The following is a 23340-nucleotide window of genomic DNA, read 5'->3' on the forward strand; positions in this document are numbered from 1 at the left end:
ATTACCGGGTTCGTAACACAGCCAAACATCTGCCTCCGTCACTATTCCACTGCAGAGCCATGTATCCACAGTTGGTGGCTGATGCCTGCCAGGAATTCCCAGCTCGCTGAATAAAACTTTTCTTTTTTTTTTTTTGCTCCATCGTCACCTTCTGCTGTTTGCAGTCACTTTAGTTAAAGTATAGTCTAACAACGGTAACCCCTAGGTACAGCCAGCTGATGCCTGTGCTCCCAGACAGATTTACAGCTTTACATCCGTTCACTATTCACATCCTCATAAACCACAGAGAAACAGGCTGTCTCTCCACCCATGTGGGGAGCTGATCTGTTGTCAGTCAGCCAAAACATCATGTCCACCCGTCTTGCTTTTTACCTTCAGACACCTCAAAAATGCCTGAGAGGAGGCGGAGAGAGAGAGGAGGAGGAAAGGGGGAGAGCGGACACTGTGGGGCTAAAATTTCCACTACTGAGACAAATGGTCTCTGCCGGTCGATGTTCATTCCCCCTTTTGACATCCCAAGGCCAATCTGAGGAGGCAGAGGGCCTGTAAATGCGTGTCTGCATGTACAGCCGTGATTTTGATGTCCTACACTTGATAGACCCTAGCCAGGCATCAGAGGTAATGGCCCACCAGGGAAACCTGATACCTGAGCCTGCATGGACCATCCATGCCTGCACGCAGCTCATTCCTAAAGCCGTGATGCTATTTTGTTAGAGGTCAGTTTTGCGGTTGTTAAGCCCCGGTGGGAGCTGCTGTCCTGAGCAGAATTCATGTGTTTATGTGTGTGTTCCAACATCATTAAAGCCGGTTGTGCTTGATTACTGCAGCTCTCTGCATAACTGACCAGTCAACCGCCCCTTTGATGTGCCCCTGGGGTCCCTGCAGACACCCACCTCAGATTCTTTTCTTCTATTGTCTGGATTTTCAAAAGAGAGCTACTTTAAAAGGAAATAGTTGGTGCCCACAAGGGAAAACAATGCATTGAGACTTACAGGGAATACATTGTTACACTGATGTGGAAAAAAAATAAGTACATCCAGTGGGGATTTTTTAACTTTTTCATCATATTTTTTCCATCAAAGTATGAATTCTGCATCTTAAATCTCAAAAAGAAGAGAGCACAGTTATAGAATGGCCTGTTCAAAGCCCAGATTTGAATCCAGCTGAAATGTTGGGGGATTTAAAATGAGTTGTATATGCAAGGAAAGCCATAAATCCTGCATATGAAGGGAATTTGAGTGATTCCAATCTTTTGACATCCAACATCTTAGCCACTCATTTATTTTTACTTGCATCCAGTTATGTTTAGGATTAGTGTTAAAATTCTCAGCCTCATATTCTGAGCGTTTCACAGTCAGGCTGATCTCACTATTGTTCTTTATGTTGCCTAAAACTCTACCTAAGCTTTCCAGTGTATCGTAGCCGATTCTGTGGTTCAAAAATCAGGTAAGCTATGGATGCATCAGACTTTTGTATTATGCTTTTTTAATTTGTATTTCTTGCACGTGCAAGAAATATATCTGTATCACCTTTATTTCCAGTGGTCTTGATTTTGAATCCAGTTTTCTTTCTATTTTTGCTTTAAAAATCTGCCTTCAAAATCATTTATGCATGCTGTGTATCGACTTTACAACCTGCTTTGCTTGTTTAGAAGCAGAGGCTAAATTAATAACGGATACGACGCTAACTTAAGAGGCCAAAGTGTACATAGTTTTTTTCCACCAATGCTTTTTTACAGCTATTATCTTTAAATACACAAACAAAGGAAAAGCAAGCTTCTGTTCTTCAAGTACACTACTAAAAAGCTTGCAGTTTTTTCCACCAATAATTTTTTACATCCATTGACGTAAATCAGTTGAAGTAATTTTCTTTGTAGTGTTGTTTAGTACCACCGCAAAACTAACAATTTAGCTTGCACTTGCTACAAAATGTTCCTTTTGCACTACAGACAGTAACGCAAGTGTTTGAGTCCAAAGTGTACTTACTTATTTCACTGAATAATTTCACACACAGTAATAAATCTGTTGAATAAATAAGTGAAAAAAGCTAATTATCCTTATGCTACTGTTGAGGTAGACCACCAAGAACCTAAAAATGTCGTTGGAAAGTGTTACACTTTATTCAAAAACAATACTAGGATGTACGTACATGGCACTGTAAGGCACAGTAACACATGTCCACACCCTGTGGATTTAATATTCCATTAACAGGCAGGAACAACTGCTACATTCTTCAATATCACAATCAAATAATTTGTTTGCTCTGAGGTGTTTGCAATAATATGTCACTGCAATCTCATAAAGCCATTAACCTTTCTGTCTCAGGCACCCAGAGTATTTTCTCTCCGCCTAATTTACTTTCCAGCAACCTGACCCAGTAAGTATACCCACAAATCCCTTCTGTGTTTGCAGACTGAGACGTACGACACTGTCACACACTTTAAAACCGACTGTCCAGGAGAAATACGTTATTGGTCCCTAGTAATTAATTCACAACAACTGTAGTATGCACTCACCTATGTACACATAGTCGGAGGGTATTACTCCTCTGTGGGTAGGGAAGGCCTGCAAAAGTCTGTTCAAATAGCTGGCAACAAACTCAGAGCCAAGAGCTTTTAACTCACAAAGCTGTTTAGGGGAAAAGAGACAGAGCTACTACATGGCTGGACCTTAGCTTGGCAGGAGAAGCAGAGGGACTGCATGGTACAGACACTTTAAATGCACTCATTCTCCTCTTCTTCTCGCAACAGTAATTATCCTTCAGTCATACAGCGCAACAATGAAAGCTCAAAATCTTGCCCCTCTTATCCTCCCTCGGTGGCCTTATTCCATTCTCTGTAGTGTCACCATTACATCTTTAAGGCTGTTATATATCACACAGTGTCTGCTCTTTACTGCTAAAATTGTCCCAGATAACCTTTGTTGACTTGTGCATTGCTTCACTTTCCTTCTCTTCAGTCTTTATACCTCCGTGTTGGCTGTGAGGCACCTGCCTCAATCAGCTTCCTGCTCTTTACCTCCTGGTGTCATGCTGTGTTTCACACACTCACATTCTCACTTATTACTATAAAGGTTGTTGTTGTTGTTTTTTTACCAGAGAGTTATTTATTGGAAGTGTTGCTCTGCTGCAGATTGCGATGTATGAGTCAAGTATAGCATAGAAAGATAGCTTAAGTATTAGTTAGATCTGTGGAGCACGGTGTCATTGTCCATTCTCAGTATACACTGGAGATAAAAGATGGAGTAGTCGCTGTGAATGGTCTAGCATTGGCTATGGGTGTCAGCTAACGCTAGCTATTTGGTTGCATTCAGGCATTTTAACATGGAAGCTAACAGGGTTTGAAACACTTATGGAGCCAGCCGTAAGTGTTCACGAGACTCATTAAAAGTCTTTGGCACCCAGGTTGTGTACTTATTTTCATAAAGAAAAAAGTATTTCCTCTTTGTCACATTACTGATGTGTTACGATCAAGGGTAATAAACGCTACCTGCTAGCCAAAACTAGCACTAGACTAGCATGGTTTTTATATGGGCTACAGAACTTTAAACTGCATGCTGAGGAAGCTTAATTGCAATAAATGTATATTGATAATTTATCACATTGCACAAACACATCTTGGTTGCACATCTTACAACAGTAATCTTTCCTTTTATACCTGAAGTTGGAAGATTTCTGAGTCATGAAATGAAATGATCATGATGTTTATAAGCTAGGGTTTTTTTTTTGTTTTTAAGCCTTGAAAAAAATATCAAGCTTGGCTGATTATTTAGCTTATAATATTTAGTGTTTATGTTGTGTTTTTTTTTTAAATAAATAATGGAGCGGTCAAGTCAAGTCAAGTCAAGTTGGCTTTATTGTCACTTCAACCATATACAGTTTAACAGTACACAGTGAGGCGAAACAACGTTCCTCCAGGAACCAAGGTGCTACATGCAACATAAATTTACAACATAAATTAACAGAAAACACTAAACTAGCTAACTAAGAGGCCTAGTTAGCTGTAAGTCCACATTAATAGATGCATGAAACGTTTCGGTCTCTACGAGTTCCTGATAGTAATAACCTGTTTCTTTAGCCACTGCTGTAGGTAGTGTAGAGCAGCTTGTGTCTGGGAGCTCATCACAATGTCACATACATGCATTGTTATCTCTGTGATAATAAAAGTGTTTACTATAGACTCGGGATGTGTTTGGGAGTTGTTTTTCCATGTTAAGGTTGAGAAAGATGCTGGCCTCCTCCCGAAGCTGCTAAATCAATACATTCAAGGTTAAGTGAGATCTAGAGAGGAAATGAATCCAGTATGTTGTACAAGATGTTGTAATAATTGCTAAGAGCATAACTGTCTCTGCAGAGAAACCAATACTTCTACACCACAAACCTCAGAAGGCTTATGACCTGCTGAGGTTTCTGTTGATTTATTTACCTGCTTTCTGTCTTCCCTCCATTTCCCACCCTCACCCAGAAACCCTCTGCCAGCCTCTCCTCTTACCACTAAGTCTCCTTCCCTCCATCCAGCTATCGTCCCTCCTTCCGACCCTGCTTTCTGATATCTCTGCTCCTCAGCAAGCTTTCACCCCCTTGGGGTCGGGGATCGTATCCCTCTTCTCTGATCTGAAGCAGCAGGGAGCCCAGCAGATTAGTTCTGAAGTAGCAAAGCTTGCATTGGTTCCCATCATATGCCGCACCTTCTCTCGCTCTCTGTAGCAGTATCTCAGTGCCACACGCAAACACATGCACATCCTATTAGCTGGAGAGGCATCTGTTTTTAATTGTACCCATCTGAGCACTGGCATAGTTTCCACATCCATGAATCGGCCAGAGCTAATTGCAGCACCACATGTCCCTTCGATGCAGGCTGTTGCACTGAGATATAAAGAAAGAGAAGGAGAGAGGCCTGCACAGTGTGACTTTGCATTTTTCATTGACTCCTCTGAACTTAAAACTTTATGGCCTAGTGATCACATATGCACGTGTAGTTTTTATTAACATTAATAGGTTCATATGTTGCAACGGTGAGTGAGAGAGGCTTCTGAGAGAGGAAGTCTGGACGCATGCATTATTCATGGTAAGGAGGTAGTAAACTCACATAATGAACAAGCGAACATGTGCTCGATTGATGCAAGTATTGAGCTTCCCAACACTTTATAGTGCAAATGGACAGCAGCATATGTTCAGCTCATACAGATGGCACACATACGGTATACAGAATGGAATACACCCCTGTAATTAAATAAACCACATGATCTCCAAACCGGACAGTAGAATAATATCTGATAAACTCAAAGTAGAGACCTCACTGCAGAACTCATCACACCTTTATTAAAGCCATTTGCTTTTTCTGTACTTCATATGACCACTTTAATTTTTGGTGACAGACTCAGACCTCTTTAGCCTGGAGGATAACCGGTTTTAAAGTGAAGCCAGTGCAGGTCCTTTACTGGTGCAAAAAGAAAAAGCAGTCCCTTCTTTTTAAAATTGGAAAAATGCTTGTAGAAATTCCCAACTTTAACAATCAAAATGTTTACAGCCTGGTACAATAAATATGTTGGTTTATATGAATATGTTCCTTCTTCATAACAGCTGTACATGGATGACTTTTTCTAACTCATCTATTTAGATGCCAATGCATGCAGCTGATCCAAGTATAAGAGGCCTCACTCTGGTAGTTAGAGCTTCGTTGTAAAGTCGACCTCTTGAACGTGTTTGTGCCTTCTTAGGAATTCTTTAATGGATTAATGCATCTCTAGCAATACAATTCAAGGTTTCTTTTTGCTTTTTGTTGTTAAAAACAAAGCTGCAGCATGTTTGTGGCTGTACAGATGACACGTTTTAGAGTTTTACCAATGCCGCCATCTTGGATTATTAAGGCACAGTGAGGACTTCCAATTTTCCCAGTTGAAAGTCCAACTTGAGGAGGTTAGGGTCCTGACTGAACTTGAAAATTCCAGCTTCAAATTTATGCACTGTTAACACTAATTAATAGGTTTTTAGGACATGAACTGGACCCATAAGGTTTGTTTGCTAGCATTAACTGTGCACCCATGTATCCTGGCTCCTGCAGTAGTAAATAGCAGTAGTAAAAACACCAAACAAGAAGAACCAAATGAGGAACAAACATTCAAACATATTCAGGAGGGCTTAAGGGCTTCATAATATCACAGACTGTTCAAAAATAAAAAAAATAAAAAATATGGGTTGCTATGAGGTAGAGCCAGTCCAAGAAGTTTGTGCTTGCTTCTTGCTCTGTTTATATTTCTGCCTTTTTTTTTTTTTTTTTTTTGGAAACTTGTGTGATTCTGGCAGTGTGCTTTGGGTTGTTACCGGGCAGGAATATTCCTCCACTGCGAGGTTTCTGGAGCCATCCTGTCAGCCTGTGTTTTTGCATATTCACAGGCATTTCTGGTGCCATCTATAAATGTCACATCATACATCACACTCATTCCTCTGAGCTTCATTGTGAGGAAAATGCATTTACTACAGCAGTCTTGGCTAGAAGTCCACTCCAACTAGGCCACGCCACATATTGAATAGTTTAACTGATACGTTTTCAGAGTAAGTTTTATCTTGTAGTTCTGTGCTACAGAGGGAGCAAGAGTTTGTTTTATTAATGTATTTTTTTTAATGTCACGCATATATGTTTAATTATACCATGCTCTATAAAGTCCATGAGCTGTCACAAAATTTAGATTTCAGCTAATAATCCCTGTACCTGCTAGGTTTGAAGCACTTGTCCATCTGTTTTCCACAGCAAGACTATCCAAGTAATGCAGTGCTGTCTGTGGCATTTTCAGAGGACAGCCATTGTGGCGCTAATGACTACAACTTCAGCAAGTTGTATGATTCGCAGATGTTGTGCAGTTGGTTGGTTTTTCTATAGAGAGGGTGTTTCTGAATTTAAGATTTAACCTGCTATTAATGTGTCAACCACAAGAGTTTAGCTTTTACTGCAACACCCACGACACATGCAAAGATCCATGAGCACATGGGAGCACATGCACCCACAGGATATAATAGCTGTAAGATTGATAATCCTGCCTGCACATATCTAGAGTGAACAGAAGACAGGGATTATGTGGTTATTTCAGCCACCGATCGAATAGTCATCCAGCAGTTAAATCATCTCAAGTAATCAGCATTGTGTTTTCCAAATGTAATGTTACAGGAGTTTATGAGCACAGCAGTGAGACTCTATAGGGAATCATAGTTTATGGCTTAATAACTAAAAGGAAAACTTAATAAATGTGCGTTTTGGGCCTCAGGCTGGCACACCTCTCACTATAGTGTTTGTCTCTGTTAAAATGCATTGTGTCATACAATATGTGGATTTTCAGGCCATCCATTATTCCAGCTGTTTTTGCCTGCCTTCTCTCACGTAGTGAAGTTCCTGTCAGGTCCTCTTGTTTCCTCTCCTCATCCCAAACAGTGCGTGGTAGATGGCTTCCCCTTACCTCAGCCTGGTTCTGCTGGAGGTTTCCTCCTGTTAAAAGAGTTTTTCCTTCCCACTGTCGCCAAGTGGTTGCTCAAAGAGGGTTGTTTGCTATTTATTATTTTAAGGATCCACCTTACAGTGTATAAAGCACCTTGAGGTGACTCTTGTGATATGGTTGTTGTGAAAGCATCATTAGAATGAACAAGATGTAAAATAATCCTGCTGCCAGTGATTGCACCGATGTCGTCCAATGCAGATTTCACTGGCACTGGATGTCAATGAGTGTTGTCCGGATTGCTGGCCTTTGCAATATACTGGTGTGCCTGTCGAGCAAAACACAGCCTCTTTAGTTCAATACACTGTGCTGTCAGCTTATCTTCCCTTATGTTTTTGAACATTGTGAACTAACAACCCAGAGAAAAACTTGTAGAGCATATTTTCTAAGTATTGTATCAGCTATTACTGTTAGGTGACTTAAACGGGTGGATTTAGTAGCAGAAACACACACGGGCTCAGGATTGCGGTGGATCCGGATTTATTTACAGTACTAGGGGAATATTTACAAGGGATGGGGCTATGTACAGTGACAGGGTAAATGTGCGAGGAGACGGAGCCGAGCGGATGAAACAGAGCCGAGGTATGCGGGAGGATAGGTGGCACACCGGAGCGACCTTAGGATGAGGGACAAACAGAGTTAGGGGATAGCGTCGAAAGTCAAGATTTAAACTTAGGTGAACGGGGAGAGTTGGAGAGCTTACTTGAAACACAGAAAATACAGGTATGGGCAGTGGTGACAGGCTGGTGCGAGGTAAATCTCTGTCACAGATCCGAGAAGGCCAATACCAAACGAAACAGGCAGGCGAGCAGGCGGCGAGACAGGCTGGTGCAGAGGGAAAGCAGGCAGGAAGACGGATCTTTAAACATACAGCTTAGTAGCGTGGAATCAACAGACTCTTGTGGAAGCGACAATACTCCGACACCAGACGTCCGTCACACAGCTCCATAAATGCTCCCACCAGTAGTGGTTTTTGATATGGGCGACACGGGCGGTTGCCCGGGGCAGCATCGTGGTGGGGGGCGGCATCACGGGCATCGGCAAAAAAAAAAAAAAAAAAAAAAATTGCTAGTACTCATGCTGCCCCGACATCATGCCAGCGCATATTGGGAACGGCATAGGCACCGATCAGTTTTCTATCGCCCATTTGCTGGGAGTAAGGGCGCCCTTCGTTTGCAAGGTGCGCCAGAGGGAGTGTTCGCCCAGGGCGCCAAACAGGCTAGGACCGCCACTGGCTCCCACTGATGAAGTCCGATGCGCCGCAGGTGTCCTGCCTACCTGTGCCGAAAAGGGAAACAAAACCCAGGAACAACAACACACATGCCCACCAGATCCTAATAATTACTGCACAAATCTCATTTTATATGTCACAATGGATGTATATAGCCATATATTTGATGGATTACAAGCATTCCTGTGAAGCTCATACAATTGCTCCTGTCCTGTCCTATGATTGTTCATCCTCACGGTGATCTCACTGTGAGAAACGCATGCTTTCCACCACAGCTTTCATGTAATTTCAGTCAAAGCTGAAATTACATGAAAGTAACCAATGAACTGAAAGTAACCAATGCCTTTATCAATCGTTTTTGCTATTTGGAGCCACTTGCCTGTGTTTCCATTTATTTATTTATTTATTTTAAACTCACTCCATGTCTCGACAGCAAAATTTATGTCCCGCAGTTTCATGACGACTCTTCAGGGATGCTGAGGCCATTCGCCAGTTGCTGAAGCCATTATTAGTAAATGCTGGCTCCAAATGAAACCCAAACCCTTGTTTTAATAAATATAAATAAGCAAAGCAAAATGCTAAACCTCTGTGCACACTGTATTCTAGCACATTTATATTGGTCCAACCAACTTTTATTTAAACTTATGTGCTCATTCTCAAATGGTGATGGGGGAGACTTTTGAGGAACCGGTCATCATGGGCCTTCTTGAGGACGAGCACTAATACCATCAGCAATGCTAGCATCCTCAGTGGGTCCCCTTCTTCATATCCATCATCAGGCTTTGCCTTTCCCAGTTTAGATCCCTAATGCTCCTGACATTTTTGTTAATTGTTGTAAAAGTTCACGCTCACTTTTAAGTTTCCATAACTGAACGTTTATTGATGAAAAAACAAACCCTTATGCACGTTGCTAAAGCTAAGTAGGCTAGCTAAAAATCGCACATTAGCTAACAGGAAGTCAGTGGAAGGACGTAAGTTCAAGGCTGCACCTTATGGCTAATCAGATCTTTTTTTCCCTTTAGTCTAAAACTATTTTTTAATAATGTATCTTTGTTTTTATAAATTATAGTATTCACTGTAAACATTAAAATTATAATAGCACACATGTGCCCCTTGAATTCACAGGTGTAACTAGTTTTTCCAATGATCATATATTTTCTAACTTGTAAGTCATTCTTTCAAATCTGTATTGTCAATGAAGTTTTTCTGAAGTATTTGACCACATTGTCTAACCCCACTAGCCGTTTGTGGCAGCTATATGCTGACATGCAGTTGTGTTTTACAGTTAAGTAACCTACAGCCTCGAGTGAAGTCAGAAACCTACAGGAGCTAACATGCAATTAAAATGTTAAAAGGCATTTTGTTAGCTATGCATAAGCCTTGAAGAAGAAAGTGGACGAGTCTTCGACGGTACTCTGATAGGAGCGTTAATTCCATGACTTTTGTTGGTCCTTTCATGTGACACGTTCTTATGTGTAATATCAGAGATTTTTAAATGGGATGTTTTGAATTGCAGAACAATAAATGCTCGATTGTCTCTTTGCATTAACCCTTTGATTAACTGATGACCTATCTAGGTTAGGGTTTAGGGATAGGGTTTTAGCTTGGCTCCAGCTCCCTGTCACCCTGAGCTGGAGTTAATTGTGACAGATGGAATTATCTTATCAAAGAGTATGAACTAATTTGCTTTCTTGCTCCTTTTAACAAGTTTTTATTGGTCTTGATCTCATTGTACTCATCACATTAACTTTAAAGAGTCTTGGCAACATTGCTGCACTCACGTCCAGTGGGTCAAGAATTATGAGGTGATTAGCATTTGTGAATCCCCACCACCACTACCACCACCGACTTTGCTGAGACTTTGGAGGTAATAAAAGGCTCATTTCCAAGAGTTTCCAAGCAATTAGCAAAATAATGTCATTCATTTTCCACGAGTGACAGGTAATGTATGACTAACTGACTGCTTGATGTTAATTGATTGCCTTACTGACCCCAACCAAAGCAGAATAAAGGATGCCATTTAATAAAGCAGAACAAAGTGTGAAAATCAACATTTTCTATCATGCACGGGTTTCTAATACAGACCAGCGTGCTCGCATTTCCATGTGTGACTGTACAGACACCATTATGAATAATAAGCAGAATGAGACGCAGTTTTACCGGTTATTAGGCAGGCTTATCCTGGCCTGACATTTTGCTGAGTGTAATTGTTTTTGATGTATTTAATTCATCCACTGTCTGCCTTCCTTTTGTTTTCTTTTGCAGCTTGCTGCCTCGTGAGCAAAGCATTCAGAAACGGAGAGGCACCATAAGGAGCACAGCTAAATCAACATAATGAAAGCAGAAAGTGGCTCCTCTGGGAAGAGTATCCAGGTGATAGGCATCTCAACGACTCTATCACGAGCTATATCATTGTTCCAGATGGATGACGTTGAGCTTAAAGCAATTGTTTCCTTGCGATGTGTAAAACACTTAAAGTTTCCAGTGTTATTAGATTAGGTGATTAGATACTTTAATGGTCCCTGTGGGGGAAACTGGCTCTAGATAAGAATTAAACAGAAAGCACTAAAGATAATACTACATGCAATTTGTAAAAACGAGCACCTGAGTGAGTGTCTCACTCATTAGGAAAGGTGTTAATATAAGGAAATAAGGGCTAAGATAAGGGGAAAGAGCTAAAAGGAGCCAAAGTTTAAATCAGTGTATTTTTTATAAAACTGGTCGTGGTGACAAGGCTATGGAGAATTAACGTCCCGCTTTACTGTTTTAATCAATTCTATAATACCTTTTAATCTCTTTCAGTTCATTACTTGTGATTAAAGTCTTGCAATTTTACGGTTTTGTTCACTCCTGTTATTCTACTTTGTTTCCACATAAAGACTCATTTCCAGGAGCACCAGCAAATGAAAACTTTAATAAACCCACTTGTATCAACTGTCTTACACTAAGTGATACACAAGTGTAAGACCCAACACCAGACGCATTTTCTGGAGCTGGAGAAGACCAAATTAGAGTTGATAGAAGAGGCACAACTGGACGTACTGATGTCAGTATCCATGCATCCAGTTCCAGTTGTTAATCAGTTACAGCTACTCTGGCGTTAACGAAATTAACACCAGGTGCACTAGACAGGCAACGATGAAACAATCCCCAAAACGGCTTTACAGATGGAGGCCACTGACATTCCTCCAGCCCCATCACCTTTTCTGACTCTAAGTCACAGGGTCAGTGTCACTACTGCTCTAATGAGGCCATATCTGGTCCTTCCATAGGTAGTCCAAATACTCCAGGATGGCACATCAATATGCGCCATTGCCAGAAGGTTTGCTGTGTCTCCCAGCACAGCCTCAAGAGGATGGAGGAGATTCCAGGAAACAGATAGTTATTCTAGGAGAGCTTGACGATGCCATAGAAAGTCCAAAATCCATCAGCAGGACTGGTATCTGCTCCTTTGTGCAGGGAGAGGATGAGCAGTGGAAACACCTACAATAGGACCTCCAGCAGTCCACTGTGTGACTGTCTCTGACCAAACAATCACAAACAGACTTCATGAGGGTGGCCTGAGAACCTGACATCCTCTAGTGGTCTTTGTGCTCAATGCCCGGCTTCATTGGCATTTGTCATAGAATATCAGAATTGGCAGGTCCAGCACTGTTGCCCTGTGCTTTTCACAGATGAGAGCAGGATCAGCCTGAGCACATGTGACCACGTGAAAGGGTCTGGGGAAGCCGTGCAGAACGCTGTGCTGCCTGTAACATCGTTTGGCAAGACCAGTTTGGTGGTGGGTCAGTGGTGGTCTGGGGAGGTGCACCCTTGGAGGGACCTCTACAGGATAAGCAATGGCACCCTGACTTTTATTCCTAACACATTACCCAGTCCATATCAGTATAGAGATCCAGTGTGATTTTTCTTATTGAGTATTTTCAAAATGTTTTTTTTTTATTTTTGAGCAATGTATATGTATACAAATCTTTTTGCGTCCGTCTTGGCAAAAGTTAGTTATGACTTGCAATTATAGACAGCAGCAGTAAAAAATATTGTCATTGTGAAAGCTGAATACAGATTAAGTTTACAGTTACGGCTGAATGTTTTTACTGTCGTTAGGGACATGAAAACAAGGAACCAAATGCATTATTTCTCCAGAGTAAAACATGAATGTACGGGGATACTTTTACACGGTGAGACTATATATATATATACATATATATATACACACACATAGCAGAGCAGCATTAAAAGTAAACAGCATAAAGTGGAGTTGGTTCACTCCTACATGAAGCCATTTCATTGCACTAATGTTGCCATGACACTTTCTCTTCGTGAAAGTATGAATCTCTTTGGTTCATCTTCCTGCTCGCCATCTCCTGCGTCTCTCCAGGTACATGACTAATGAGGCCAGGATTTAAAAAGTCGCAAAGCCTTTGCAGAGATTTACTGTTCTATTCCTTGTTGCTCCCTTTTCTTTCAAACATAAAGGGATTGGTTGTAGAAACCCTGCTACTTCTTACATTCTTCACAGCTGATTCTAGCTGTCCACCGGGCACTGGACAGCGAGGCTTAAAATCCGGCTCTAACTCTATCTCCATGTGAGATGCCTCGAAAAAAAAAAGAAGCCAAGACCCTTCTCCTGGTGTTAATTAACTCCTCTGATGGCATTCATGCTGGAGGGGGTTGCTGATTACCACTTTTGCCAACATTTGCCTAGTTAGAATATTTAAAGATTCATAATGTTGAACTTATGCGTGTGGGCATCCGTTCCTCCCCTATTTCACTCTGCTGTGAATTTAGCTCCTGGCAAATATGCGTCCATCAGAGCCGTGGCACGGAAATTCTAATGGTGTTGCAGAAAAACAAGCATTCAGAAGGGGACTCATTAGAAGTGCGAAAACAGACTGATGGAGCCAGAAGATGGGAGGAATAAGCAAGGTAAGGTGAATGAGATGGATGGCCTGAGTCACAACGGCACCGAGGGCGATGTTGCCATTTAAACCCCGCTCACATGCACACAGGTAATTCAGCAAGGAATGGTAATGATAAGGAGAGTGGCAACAGTCAACAGCGGGACATGCTATCTTTTCATGTGCCAACTCTTGTAAATCAGCGCAGTTCCAGCAAAAAGGGTGGAAAAAAATGAGAAAAGGAAAAATGCCAGGCAAACTAGCACCACGGCACAGTGCAGAGGATAAGAAAGAGTCAGCTTTAGGATTTAAGGCACAAACATTTAGCTTTATTAGAGTCATAGGTGATCATACTTAGTCTAGAGATCTGAGTGATAAGTTATCAGGTAGCACTAAGCTTCATTAACAAGCTGCATCCATAAACTGCAAGAAACACAGAGATATACATGTGACTGATTAGTAAAATAATAGAATTTCACTCACAAAAACTGAAACACAGTGAGACTGGGAATTTTAACACGAGTTTGGGGTCCATAGAGACCAAGTAAAGCGCTATACAAATACAGGCCATTCACCATTTTACCATTTGTGGGGATCAGCTAACTTTTGTTGGCTTAATTTTTCAGCCCCAGAGTTAGAAGTCTGACTGAGACACATCTGGAAACAAACCAGACACTGATGTGGCTGTGTCTTTGGGTGAGGATCTGGACGACCTACAGCAGGAGTAAGTGAAGAACGCTTCAGTGGGTTTGGAGGAACAATTTCACGAGGACAGGAAGACTTTTCCACAAGGAACTAGAGGAGTGGGGCATGTTCTCTTGTAGGCTCTCTGGAGAAGGAGGTTCTGTGTGAACTGTCATCATTATTGCATCTGGAGACCAATATGGTGCTCTACATGGATGTTGGGCTGGAAATACTGTAACGGAGGAATTTTAGACACAAGAGTCCATGCGTCAGGACTGTGATGCCAAGATGAATAGTGTGTGTGTGTGTGTGTGCCTTCCCGAGCGGCTGGATTGCCACTGATGACTGAATCAGATGATCTGTATCCTTGCTCAAACATGATTTGGTTTGAAAGTAATAATCATTTTGTTCATAATTACTCGTTGTATACAAAGTCGGTAGTTTTGACATTGTAATGTTTTAGAAAAAAACCATTCAGCAGCGGTGCTGCTGGGAAAGTGAAGACAAAGTCATTAAAACACAGACAATAAAGTGCTCAAAGCAGCAGATTGTATTTTCACTGTGGCTCAAAGGGAAGACAGTGCTTGTCTAATGAACAGGCTACCACTTGGTTCCAGACTAAAACATATTAGTAAAAAAGGCTAAAGCACAGCAACTTTTGTGAAATCTCTTACTCTTGTTTGAAATCTCGACACGTCCCATAAAACACAAAAGAAACACTAAAAAAGGAAAATATTTCATTCCCAGCTCCATATTTTTAATTCATGGACTTACTGACATAGCTTTGCATGAATGACAGCTGAAAATAAACCTTATATAACTGATACTGGGCCTTGGTGCAGACCTTACTGTAAGGTCACTCTCCTTTCAAAGCAAATATCTTCTGATTGGATTTATTATGGATATTCCCTCTCAGTGACAGATGATGCAAAAGGAGGAAAACTGTTTGAAACAGAGATTATTTGCACAACTCATTATCTAAAACATGCAGAGCATTCACCAGCAAAATACCATATATAATATGACAGCAAAGAAAAGTATAATAGGTCTCCTTTAGTTTAAGTAAAGGAATGACCTGCTGCACAAATATCATAAAGTTTAACAGTGAAATATAAGAAGCAAGGGTTGTTTTATAGTCCTATTCTACTTTATATATTAATGTGCTGGTACTATGCCATTACAATGCCACATATTAATACACACCAGTTAATTAGGTACTGCGAGGACTTGGTTGGACCCCCTTTGCCTCCAGAACTGCCTTAATTCTTCATGGCATGGATTTAATAACGTGCTGGAAAAACATTAGTGTCCAAAGTGTGAAAATATCTCTCACACCATTACACAACCACCATCACGAACCGCTGACATGTGCTGTTTTTGCAGCAGAAAGACTCAACAGACCCACCAATTATTTTCCTGTCTTTTATTTTCCAATTTTTGAGAAAAGTTTTCCAGTTCTCACAGGAGTGGCATTGGTGTGGTCTTCTGCTGCTGTAGCCCATCTGCAAGATTTGACATGTTGTGCATTTGGACATGCTTTTCTGCAAACCGTTGGTGTAACAAAAAGTTATTTGAATTACTCTTGCTTTCCTATCAGCTTGGTCTGGCCATTCAAGGCAGTTTGGTCCAGAGAACTGCTGCTCACTGGATTTTTCCCTCATACCATCACACCACCAGCAGTTTGAACCACTGACACAAAATAGAATGGATGTTTTTATGCTGTCTGCGCCAATTTCTGACACTTCCATCTGAATATCACAGCGGTAATCATGACTTAATAGACCAGGAAACATTTCTCCAATCTCCTATTGTCCAAATTTGATGAGCCCATGTGAACCGTAGCCTCAGTTTCCTGTTCTTAGCTGAAAGGAGTAGCACCCGGTGTGGTCCTCTGCTGGTGAAGCCCATCTCCTTGAAGATCTAGTGTATTGTGCATCACGAGTTCTGATACAATCATTGTAACAAGTGGTTACTTGAGTTACTGTTGCCTTCCTATCCATGACCATTTTCCTTTGATCATCAAGGTACTTGAGACCTGCCAATCACTGGATACTTTCTCTTTTCTGGACTATTCTCTATAAACCCCAGAGATGGCTGTGTGGGGAAATCCCAGTAGATCAGGAGTTTTTGAAATACTCAGGCCAAACCATCTTGATCGTGTCTACAGGACTAAATGTTACTGCCACATGACTAAGTCAACAAATGAAGTTCGCAGTAAATAACAGGCCACCGAGTGCACTGTGTGGGTCACGTAAGTGTTTCTAATAGTTTTTTGACAACAAAATGGGAATAAGATAGATGAGTGTATGGCAGCGAAGCCGAGACCTGTTAGCAGAATGAATCGGTGATGGTGTTGCATTTTCCTAATGAAACTCTGTTCTCCCTTAGAGCCCAGGATTATGTGATAACCAGGAGGGCTGGTGCCGAACGTGATTAAACACAACTTGATTTGACAAGAGAGTAAATGAAAGTATTCAGTTTGGATTCTATTATGCGCTCATTGCAGGGGCAGAAAACGCATTTATTCCCCACAATGAAACCAATTTTGCCTCGCTGGAACCAAGTTTCTCCAGCTAGGATATGTTTTTGGCCTAATTGCTGCCAGTGGCTAAGTCCTATCCATTTGCATCGATCTCCTTTGAAGAGAGATGCAGATGAGCTTAACGAGTGTGCTAATTATACTGGCTCAGTGTGGGGAGCCTGCTGTAACCGCATCTTTGTGTGTGGATATGAGCGTGCACGTGTGTGTGCTTATATTTCAGATTTTATGGTTGTGCATGCCTGCATGTTTTTGTATGTACAATTGTGTGGATACCTGCAGGGGACAAACAACCTGACATTAAGCACAGAGTGACTTAATATCACAGCAGCGTGAATGTGCTTTGATTGCATTGTTTCGAGCGGCATATAGTTGTCGGTTGTACGATCAACTACAGACCGAAAATGGAACTATTTTGTTTAAAACACCCACAACAACAATTATTTTCAGTGCTGATATGAAGATAGAGACTAATATCGTTTGTGCGTGTACCTGAGGCTATTTTGATCCAGGGTATGTGCGTGTGTCACTCTGCCAGCCAGTGTAACAGCAACGACTGGTGTTGTCTCCCCTAGCAAACAATAGCCTGGACACACAGACAAAATGTCATTCGACAGGCCCGACTCTTCTCCCTCCCTCTCTCTTCTATCCTTCGCCTCTCTTTCTTTCTCTCTCCCACCATCTTTCCCCTTCGCTAAAAGCTATGTAATGACATGGATGAGCGACAGAGCTGGAGCATGAAAAGCTGTGACACCGGGGCACAATACGCACATTTGTGACTAAACATCTCAAAGACATGAAAGCACCCCAACGGATAGATAATTGGACGTGGTTGTGGCTTCTCAAAGCAAGCTGAAGACAGTGATGGGCTGTAGCCGTCAAAACACATCAAGGTTAATGGAGAATTTCAAAAATCTTTGGTTCTTTTTGAAAATCCGGAGGAAAAAGAGAGAGAGGGAGGGAACACCGCCCAACAGGCAAAGCTTTTGGCACAAGAATGAGGACAAGGACCAGCCGTGCTGTTTTTGATTTCTTCATGTGAGGCTCCATTTGTGTGAAAATGAAGTGTACATGCTTGCTGTCTATGCTGATTGAACACACCGCAAAACACATGTCTGGTTTGTTGAACAGGATTTCAGTTTTACACAGCTATTCTGACAGATAGATTATTCATGTTTTACTGGATAAAACATTTGTTTTTGCTCATGCAGTCCTGCTTCTGGCCTTTTTTCAAGCTTCCTCCCATTTGACTGTATTCTTCAGTTTTGTCCTAATATCTTATTTTTCCTGGTTTTGTCCAGAAATAAATACTTGTAATGTTTTGGAGCTTGGCTTACATCGCTATGAAACTCTGTGAATAGTACTACTACATCTTAGAGAGTAAATAGCAAGCGTTTGCAGACAGGTCAGCATCTTCTAATAGACAATGGCAATCCTTTAGCAACCAAAACAATCACAAGGAAGTTTTTCAACTTGCACCTGCCAACAACTTCCAGTAACCATTGTACACCCAGTTGTAGAATGCACATTTGAACTTTGTGACTGATGGTTACCAGGAAGTCTGGTCATGACTAGGCTCATGGCCTGCGTGAATAGGGATGGGTATTGTTTAGGTTTTATCCGATACCGGTGCCAAACCGGTACTTTTGAAACGGTGCGGTGCTTAAAGAATGGAGAACACAAACTTTGTCCAAAAACCTCTCATGTTTAGCTGGTTTTTTTTTTTTTTGTAAAAAGATAACAATGCTAGCCTTTTCTGCAGCTATAGGGCATATATGGTATCATTCTTGGCTGGAAGCAGTACTTAAACAATGGAAAAAACACAAACTTTGTCCAAAAACCTCTCATCCGGCCATGTTGACCCAATGTGGATAGCGAGCGGGTAAATGGTAAAATGGCCTGTATTGGTATAGCGCTTTACACATCCACTGGCACCACCGGGCCCTCTGACTACCACCAGTAGGCAACGGGTGAAGCGCCTCGCCCAAGGACACAACGACCGAGACTGTCCAAGCCAGGGCTTGAACCGGCAACCCTCCGATTACAAGGCAAACTCCCAACTCTTGAGCCACGACCCACATGGAACTTTATATTTTAATGTTTTCCCATATTACTTTTGCTTTTGCTATGAGAAAAAATCAGAGTGCAAAAGTGAGTAAATTGATAACACTTCCAACAGTGTAACAAAGCAAAGTCTTCATTTCTGAAAGCGTCACTCAGAGTGTAGCTTATATCTTGAAATAATGGCGTCTTTGGGGTCTTGCTGAGGCACTTCCATCTGTCTTGTTACCTGCAGAAGAAAAACAAAGTGGAATCCTTATTTGTTTGTTGATGAGACAGCCTGTTCCCACTTTGTTTGTCTTACACTTAAATTCTTTTGAGAACAAAGATGCATCACCAACAGACGTACCTAACTATACAGCTAACAAGGAAATTGGATTTACAAAACAACCCAAGGCAGTACTTTAAGTTGGAGGGAAAATGAAATTTCTGCTGTATATAGACTGTTTTTTCTTTCCAAACGAGCTCCATGTAACCCCAGAAAAACTTTGTTAATATAATTCTTATTGTTATCTGTTGTTTGTGTTTTGTTTTACTTGCAAACATCGTCCAAAAGAGTAATGAGACAAACATAAGACTGTCCAGTACCAGTACATATACAGGCATATGTGCATGCTTCAGCTAGTTGGCTAAATGCTCCCATTTGGCTTCCACTATATAAAAAAGCAATTGTTAGACTCATGTTAGCTGGCAATTTAGCAAACTAGCCAATTAACATTTTGAAAAGATGACTTTGGTTCTGATAAAATTAGCAAGTGAGATATAGTTAGCCAATTTAATTGATTTCAGTTTGATTCATACATTGCTACATCAACAGTCACCTGAAGGTGATATTGTAAGGTAAAAGCCTACAGTGCTAAAAAGAAAACCCCAATAATCAGACAGTCTCGTAATGGTAAATGGATGAGTTTTTATGGAGCGCTTTCCTACTCTACTTGAGCATTCAAAGCACTTTATACAAGATGTTTTCTATCTAACATTCACACTCTGACGGATGCATCGCAGAACAACTCAGGGTTCAGTATTTTGCCCAAGAATACTCTGGCATGCAGACTGGAGCAGCATCAAACCACCAGCCTTCAGATTAGTAGATGACCTGCTCTAACTCCTGAGCTACAGCCGCCAAGTACTAATCAAGCCGGACCCTGTTGAGAGTGGGCACGCTCAGGGTGGTATGATTGTCAGCCACAGCACTTGGTGACAGTGGGAAGAAAGAACTGTCTTTTAACAAGCAGAGTCTGAACAAACGTATCTCAAGCAGGGACAGCTACACTATACTGCCAAATGTATTTGCTTATTTTCCTTCACATGCTTATGGTGTTGAGTGACATCCCACTCTTAGTCAACAGGGTTCAAAATGACGTTGGCCCACTCTTTGCAGCTATAACAACGTCGCCTCTTCTGGGAAGGCTTTCCACAAGGTTTAGGAGTATGTTTTGGGGACTTCCTGACCATTCTTCCAGAAGCGCTTTGGTAAGATCAGACACTGGTGGACTAAACGGCCTGCCGCAGTCGCCACTCTAATTCATCCCAAGTGTGTTCTATCAGGTTGAGGTCAGGACTCTGTGCATGCCAATCAAGTTCTTGCACACCAAACTCACTCATCCATGTCTTCACGGACCTGGTGTGCAGTCATGTTGGAAGAGGAAAGGGCCATTCCCAAACTATTCCCACAAAGTTTGGAGCATGGAATTGTCCAAAATGTTTTGGTATGCTGAAGCAATAAGAGTTCTGTAGCGACTGACTCCAAAGAAGTCAGTTGCTACAAATGGTGACCAAATGGTGATCATTTGGTCACCCTGCTCTGTGATTTGGCTGGGTTGTTGTCATTTGCAGTCACGTCCACACCTGTTACACAGGTGACATCCTATAGTTCATTTGCAAACGTTTGTAGAAGTAGGCTGTATCCCATTTCAGGGTCTGCAGCCTTAAAGTACGCAGCCTTAACAGTCCACACGGGCCGCGTACTCAAAGACCGCTAAGGCCGGAAGTGAGAGGCTTGTGAAATGGGACGGTCTAGCCTCCGTCGCGCTGCCCAGGTTGCCTAGCAACAGCTGGAAACGTTTCATACAGCTTTGTTTGACAGGAATGAAGGAGAAAATCTTTTGTTCATTTGTTTGTTTGTTTCTACATTAGCTTTGATTTGACAAGTATCTGAGGCTGAGACCACAGGACTGTGAAATCATGATTATTGGGCTTCATTTCTGTACTGAACAGTCATTTAAGATTAGCTAGTAAATAACAATTAGCTAATGTTGTTCATGAGACTAAGGTCATCTCACTTTGGTAATGTAAATATAATATGGCCAATATTAAAGTTATAATTTCAATCATTATTAGTTATTACAGCAGTGAATGAACTCTGTTTCAAATACTGAGCTTCAGTAAAGATTCAAGCTGCATTTATTTATATTATTTATATTTCCTGTCACCTTAAATCTTCACTCAAAGACAGGTTTCTTTGACACTGTATATATAACTGTGTTATATAGATGAGAGACAAATATTGTTCTTTTAATATGTTGGCATTACTAAATTTGTCTCAGTGCTTACTTTAAATATCCATAAAATCATCACATTCTCTGTAAGATTAACGTCAACTATTGAACGGCGTATATTTTAAAGTAAAGGCTTTAAAACCAAGTTAGTACTAACATTGCTAATGTCACATAACTTTGCCGACATGTGGCCAACAGTAATGTTTTAATGTTCTTTGTTATTAAACACTCGCACATAAATAAGTGACATAATATTCAGTACTTACTTTTAAAGGTTTACTCTTCGGGCGCCCCTCTTCCGCTGTTTTTTTTTACCGGCAAAATTATCCACACCCACCGCTGCGCTATGCATTCTGGGATATGTTGGGCCATGAAGTCTACACCGCCACGTCCTTAAAATTCAGTGAAATAAAGGACGCATTTGAGGGCCGCATTTCGAGCAGCCTTTGAATTGGGACAGCCTTCGTCGTGTCGCTGTGACATAATTGGCCTTAAAATGCGGCCTTTAAGGCTGCAGACCCTGAATTGGGATACAGCCGTAGTCTGCATGCCTAGGTGCTTGATTTTATACACCTTTGGCAATGGAAGTGATTGGAACACCTGAATTCAATGATCTGAATGTGTGAGTGAATACTTTTGGCAATATAGTCTATGTTCTGCAACCATTTGGGGGATGAGGGTAAAAAGAATATAGAAAAGCAGTGCATAGAGGCAAGGAGAAAAGTATTAAACTATGGGAGAGAGTAGGAAAAAGGTAATGACAGCAGAAGTGTTCAGTTAAATTCAAAATTGGATATCACAGGGTGCCAATGAATAGAAGCCAGTATGGGAAAAATGTGATCTCTCTTTCTAGTCCTTTTCTCACTGTAACATTTTGAATCAACTGAAGGCTTTTTAGGGATTTTCACCAACATAGCAACAGTAAAAGCACTCCACTCAAGGCTTCATAATGGGAATTCAAAAACCAGTGTGCTACAGCCATATTTTATAATGTCGTGTGCATGTGTGGGTTGCAAGACGGCCTCCCGGTCTCCATTCTCACTTCATTACTACATTTAAAGAAAGTAATATTCTCCTCCCCTTCCAAGAGCCGCTTGTTTTCCTGGAGGGGAGCTCGATCACAATAAGACAGGCCAGGGGCAAGCAATCTGAAGAGATCAGACGCAAACATGCACACACTTTGACTCAAACACACACTGAGGATTGGCGAGGAGCAAAGCAGTCACTGGAGAGCAGAGAAGAAGACAGGCAGGCAGGCTGAAGTGAGATGGATGTTGGCTCTTGGAGGAACCTCACAGCACACTGCTGCTGGGACTTAGAGATAATTTGCTGCTTGTCTGTGAAAACAAGATGTAAAGCCACAATTTATTGTTGTCCTTGCTATCCCATCTGCCGTGGGCCAGAATGAAAATGACCTGTGTTTGCAGGGTAAGCACAACATTCCTCTGCATACAACCCTATATGCAGGCAGCGCTAGAAATCATGCCAAAAGACAAAAAAGACGGGAAAAAGTTCACAGGCAGATGATGGTGACAGACTTAGATTAAAACCCACAGAGGACACACACAAACACACCCACACTGGGTTCAGTTCACAGTTGATGATGAATGCTTGCGACTCATAAAGCTTATTTTTAATTAGCGACATGGTCATTAAAATGTGTTAATTGTATGCATTGTGTTAATGCTGTGTCAAAGTCAGCTAAGGACGAGGCTCGACGAAAAGTGTGGTTTAGCGACTCCAGTAATGCAGTGTGACCCTGTGTAATTTCAGAATGGTAATTGGACAAAGTCCCCCTGCCCGTCCGTGTGCACAGACACACACCCACACGCGCTACCTATCCACAAATTTTGGCAGATGAGAAAGCAATACAGCTCCCCCTTTTGGCAGGATCTACCAGGATCAGTGCATCTTCATCAAAGACATGGCATCAACCTTGGTCTCC

At 41.5% G+C, this 23340-nt stretch overlaps 1 long non-coding RNA gene across 1 annotated transcript in view; it reads left to right on the forward strand.

Moving 5' to 3' along the window:
* LOC147336088 (uncharacterized) overlaps positions 1-15038 on the forward strand; it is an 86937-nt gene extending 71899 nt beyond the window's left edge. Inside the window, exon 4 of the long non-coding RNA XR_015127768.1 lies at positions 10981-15038. This is a non-coding gene — a long non-coding RNA (uncharacterized LOC147336088). The remainder of the gene's footprint in view (positions 1-10980) is intronic.
* Positions 15039-23340: the final 8302 nt, after the last annotated feature.

Source organism: Aulonocara sp. 'chitande type north' Nkhata Bay, linkage group LG3 (genome assembly GCF_057382095.1).
Source record: "Aulonocara sp. 'chitande type north' Nkhata Bay isolate Kocher_YH1m ecotype deep benthic linkage group LG3, A_spYH_male_GT1.1, whole genome shotgun sequence".
Classification (NCBI taxonomy): Eukaryota; Metazoa; Chordata; class Actinopteri; order Cichliformes; family Cichlidae; genus Aulonocara; species Aulonocara sp. 'chitande type north' Nkhata Bay.